Source organism: Magallana gigas, chromosome 3 (assembly GCF_963853765.1).
Source record: "Magallana gigas chromosome 3, xbMagGiga1.1, whole genome shotgun sequence".
NCBI lineage: Eukaryota > Metazoa > Mollusca > Bivalvia > Ostreida > Ostreidae > Magallana > Magallana gigas.
This window is the reverse complement of record NC_088855.1, coordinates 55947975-55953947: the sequence shown is the minus strand read 5'-3', so window position 1 is coordinate 55953947 and position 5973 is coordinate 55947975. Positions and strand designations below refer to the sequence as shown.

Sequence of the window (5973 nt, the reverse complement as noted above, 5' to 3'; positions counted from 1 at the left end):
TACCCTGGTAATCACCTCTAGGATCAAGTCATTTACCTTACACCCAATAAACACCATCTAAACACAAGACAACAGTCAGAAATTAAAACCACAATCAGCCGATCAAAAGGTCACCACAGAAATTAATTTCCTCTGTTTCTTTTGATTGTTTTTGTTTTGTAATTATTTGAAAATCTTGCAGTGGTTAGGCCTGGCGACATTTATCTTGTGAGTATTAACGCTCTACTACAATTTTCTCCTACTCCAGCTTTGTGCATAAATAGAAAACCAGTCAAAGTCTGCTTGGATTTATAAATTCATTTGATTACAACCATAAATAGCTTTGAGTTGAATTTCATTGCAGGGTAAATCTAAAAGTGCAATAAAGATAAAAGTTAAAATCTAACTGACATATTTGTGAAATCGGATGCAGGGTATTAAACTATCTTCACAATGTAGATTTTCAAAGTATATCCAAAGATTCAAAAGTTTTTTAATCTACAAATTCCAGCCTTAATTTAACATACACAAAACAATTTTGAGCTTAACCAATTTTCCACTTGAGAGCTTGTACTTTTCCGCTGCTGACAAAGTTCTACTGGAGACTAAGTATCTCGGCACCTTTGACAGGAAGTGAGCTCAGCCAGCCAATAGATAGGATGATTGACTTAATCCTGCGGGGTGTGTTGTTGTGATGTCATCAGCAATGGCCGCTGGACCTGTAAATGCACGTCAGCATCATCTAACTCCCAGCATCAAATTCTTCTGAGAAAAAACTAATTAATAAATAAAGTCAGAGTTGGATGTCCTCACCGAGGGGCACCTGAACTCTTGGATAATTTCACACATCCAATGTGATCAGGAAAATAGGAAATCCAAGTAATAACTAATTGGTACTGGGTGTGAGTTAAGAGTCATTATCATAATGATGAAAATCATTAAGAAATGAGTGAGATCAAATTTAGAGGAAAAATATCAAAAATCATTGAGAAATGAGCGAGTCTTCAGAAAATGAATATCTATAGAAACATGGAATGCAATAATGTAGGACTAATATGTTTTTTTTTTTAAAGCAGCTTTTTAATGAGGCATACTTGTTATTGTTGAAGGTGATTGGGGCACAAGATAATTGTTCTCAGTAAACATGTATAAAATAGTATTTCTTTAGACTACAGCAGTATTATCTTGTTTCTGTAAATCCTGAACAGAACTAAAATGTTATCGTAAGTTATTTGCAAGTATTTCTAAGCAACAGAGAAATTATTAAATACTGTGATGACCATGATTATTTTTTCTGCCACCATAATGACCCTTAAAAATAATTGACGACACAATCTATAAACAATAGACCCCTTCATAAAAACTGCAGTACTGCTCTTCTCCAGGGCAAAATGACATAGTTTGGTGAAATATGACGTAACATCAATTGTTTCATTTACATCAATTATTTACCTATTAAATCTTTGGCAAAGTGAATGATTACAATCAAATATGGTTATGCATTTTACAGATAAATTTTCCCAAGTCACAAGTTAAACTAATCAATCCTTGTTTAAATTTCCAACATGTAACAATGCAGCAAAGAAAAACATGTATGAGTCATGAGACAGAAAATGACACAAACCTTCTCTCATTCAAATCAAACTTATTTTCCATCAAATCTTGCAAACCTTGTCCAATCATTTAACAAGTTTCCAGAAAAGCTCTGCCAGAAACTCTTTCCATGGGTTCTTCAGGCAAAACTACTGTATGAAAGATGATCAGGAATATTAAGTGTTTTCCATGTGGCTGCTTTTGTCTCTGAGGAACCATTGCAGACATTGGGACTGGACTGATTTATGTTCTGCTGATAATTAGAACACATTTCTGTGTCAACAGGAATTTATAGTTCACTGAGTTGTGAAATTAAAAAAGTAGAATAGTCTATGAATTCAAACTGTTCTAATTAATGCCAATACAGGTAAAAAGTTAATCATAAATTGAAGGGTTGCCCTTCTTTCTGATTTTAAAATTGCAACATTTCCTTTAATAATTTTTTTAATCAAAGCATTTTGGATCATTACTTTACTTTTCAATAAAATATTCCATATCAGTATAAAGGTTTTAGTCTTAAATATGTTTACATGAGAAAAAAAATGGACCAACAAGGAAATAAAACACAAACCAAAACAAAGCTGGATGTTAACACGACACAAACAAACATGCTGGGATGTCCGTTCCAGCCGCAGAATCACATTTAAACTCAATTAACACGATTTCCATGACAATACTTCAGGGGAGACAATTTTAGCTTTACACTATCTCGACACCCATCTGACATATAAGATCAGTCGATGGATAAAGTACAAAAGGAATTAAGACTCGGCAAAAAGTACAAGCAAATTAGAATAAAACACAAATATACCCTGATTTCAATGGACGTGAAACTGGGGCTGGTTCCATTCACAAAAGTACGACTCATGGATCATTAGTTGTCAAAAAAAACCTGAACAAAGATGTGATTTTGCTTCACTGAAACAGAATGCTCTAATTAAGCAGCAACAAAGGCAGTTACTACTTGTACAAACTTCTGATGATTGCTACAGTGTAAACAACAGACTTAGGATTAGCAACTTGAATAATTTACCTAATTCCTCATGTATAAAAGCTAACTCTTCTTGAATAAGAACATTACTCATTTACTTTTGCATGCATCTTAACAAGTCTTTATAAGGTTGGTCATTCAACTGTGTTCATGTCCCTCAAAGTTTGTTCATCTGACTTAAAACTGGGGTGCGTTCTAGATCGTTCCTGTTATGTAGCTGCTATACTGTTAAACAACAAGCTAGCCTAGCCACTACGTAGATATTTGTAGCATATATTTTTAAAGCTAGGCATCAAATTTAAGATGGCTTCTTTAGTTACTACTTTGTTACAAATATGAAATTTATTTCATTTAGTGATATTTTTTCATCCTTTTTATGAATTTTATCATTTATATTTCTGCTTGAAATTGACAAAATATGTCAATGTAATTAGTTTTTATTTGAATATTTCCAACTTCAAATCAGAGACATAGCGGCCTAACTAGCGGTCCATGCAATAGACTAAGACATCTATGACATAGCAGCTAGGCTAGCTGCTACGCAGCCCTGCTGTATTATGGCAAAATGTGAAAGGTCAAGGTCACTGACAGCATTTGCCCATCATCTTTAATTTCCAACATACATAAATGTTTAAATTTGGTGTATTAAATACAATACAGCTTTAATCTTTTAACATCAATGATAAGACAGTGAGAGATATTTATACCTTACTAACCTTTTTTTTTAAACATTTCCATATTTTTAAATTCCTTTACTTGGATTTGACAGGTGCCTTACTGCAAGGTTTTGACAGAAGCAAATTAAAATTGACACTATGGCTTTACACTGAAATTTGACAGCTGCAAATTCAATGTTTTGACCAGATTGTAAATGTCAATAGGGTTTGACAGTTGCAGGTTGTAAATGACACTTGGGTTTGACAGCTTAGTTAAGATTGTAATTAACAGTTTGAAAGTTGAAAATTGTCTTTTGACACTATGGTTGGATTGTTGCAAACTGTAAATGACATTAGTTGCAGAATGTTACTGACACTTTGACCTAACAATTGCAGAGTGTTACTGACACTTTGACTTGTCAAATACAGAATGTTACTGACACTTTGACCTAACAATTGCAGAGTGTTACTGACACTTTGAATTGACAATTGCAGAGTGTCACTGACACTATGACTTGTCAAATGCAGAATGTCACAGACACTTTGACTTGACAAATGCAGAGTGTTATTGACACTTTGACTTGTCAAATACAGAGTGTCACTGACACTTTGACTTGACAAATGCAGAGTGTCACTGACATTGACACTTTGACTTGACAAATGCAGAGTGTCATTGACACTTTGACTTGACAAATGCAGAGTGTCTAGACACTTTGACTTGACAATGTCAGAGTGTTACTGACACTTTGACTTGACAATTGCAGTGTCATTGACACTTTGACTTGACAATAGCAGAGTGTTACTGACACTTTGACTTGACAATGGCAGAATGTCACTGACACTTTGAATTACAGTTTGAGGGTTCAGAAGATGTGGAGTGTTACTGACACTTTGACTTGACAATTGCAGAGTGAGGGTCCAGAAGATGAGGAGTATTACTGACACTTTGACTTGACAATTGCAGTTTCAGGGTTAAGAAGATGTGAAGTGTCACTGACACTATGACTTGTCAAATGCAGAATGTCACAGACACTTTGACTTGACAAATGCAGAGTGTTATTGACACTTTGACTTGTCAAATACAGAGTGTCACTGACACTTTGACTTGACAAATGCAGAGTGTCACTGACATTGACACTTTGACTTGACAAATGCAGAGTGTCATTGACACTTTGACTTGACAAATGCAGAGTGTCTAGACACTTTGACTTGACAATGTCAGAGTGTTACTGACACTTTGACTTGACAATTGCAGTGTCATTGACACTTTGACTTGACAATAGCAGAGTGTTACTGACACTTTGACTTGACAATGGCAGAATGTCACTGACACTTTGAATTACAGTTTGAGGGTTCAGAAGATGTGGAGTGTTACTGACACTTTGACTTGACAATTGCAGAGTGAGGGTCCAGAAGATGAGGAGTATTACTGACACTTTGACTTGACAATTGCAGTTTCAGGGTTAAGAAGATGTGAAGTGTCACTGACACTTTGACTTGAAAATTGCAGTTTGAGGGTTCAGAAGATGTGGAGTGTCACTGACACTTTGACTTGAAAATTGCAGTTTGAGGGTTCAGAAGATGTGAAGTGTTACTGACTCTTTGACTTGAAAATTGCAGTTTGAGGGTTCAGAAGATGTGGAGTGTCACTGACACTTTGACTTGACAATTGCAGTTTGAGGGTTCAGAAGATGTGGAGTGTCACTGACACTTTGACTTGACAATTGCAGTTTGAGGGTTCAGAAGATGTGAAGTGTTACTGACTCTTTGAATTGCAGTTTGAGGGTCCAGAAGATGTGGAGTGTCACTGACACTTTGACTTGACAATTGCAGAGAGAGGGTTCATCAGATGTGAATGTTACTGACTCTTTGACTTGAAAATTGCAGTTTGAGGGTTCAGAAGATGTGGAGTGTCACTGACACTTTGACTTGACAATTGCAGTTTGAGGGTTCAGAAGATGTGGAGTGTCACTGACACTTTGACTTGACAATTGCAGTTTGAGGGTTCAGAAGATTTGGAGTGTCACTGATACTTTGGTTCGACAGTTGCCTATTGTAATATACAATAGAGTTTAAGAATTGCAGATTGTCATTGACATCAAGTTTGGCAGTTGGAAATTGTCCCTTACACATGGGTTTGACAGTTGCAGCCTGTCAATGACATTAAGTTTGGCAGTTACAGACTGTCAATGACAGTAGGGTTTAACAGGTACAGACTGTCAATGACAGTAGGGCTTGACAGTTACAGACAGTCAATGACAGAAGGTTTGACAGTTACATACTGTAAATGACAGCAGGGCTTGACAGTTACAGATTGTCAAAGACAGAAGGGTTTGACAGTTACAGAAGTCAATGACAGTGGGGTTTGACAGTTACAGTCAATGACAGTAGGGTTTGACAGTTGTAGGCTGTCATTGCAACAAGGTTTACAAATTGTCACTAACAATAAGTTTGATAGTTGCATTATGTCACTGAGATTAAGGTTTAACAGTTGCAGACTGTAAATGACACAGCTATCTAACTGACATGAGTTTATTCACTAGATTAAATAAATGTTTATTTGGCACCCCTTACTTAGAGTTTAACTGCAACATTTTCTCCTCTCTTCTGCAATGTGTTTGTTTAATTATCTTATTAATAATAAATTTGATCACATGGTCAATTGATTTTGTACATTTTTTTGTTCAAACAAAAAAAAATCTACAAGGGAATACAGGTAATTGAGCCCTTTGAGCTTGTTGATTTGGCCGTATT

General features: G+C 35.6%; 1 protein-coding gene across 2 annotated transcripts in view; it reads right to left on the bottom strand.

Annotated features, from left to right (window-relative positions):
- LOC105326087 (leucine-rich repeat and coiled-coil domain-containing protein 1) overlaps positions 1-5973 on the bottom strand; it is a 70529-nt gene that overhangs the window by 16155 nt on the left and 48401 nt on the right. The window lies entirely within an intron of this gene.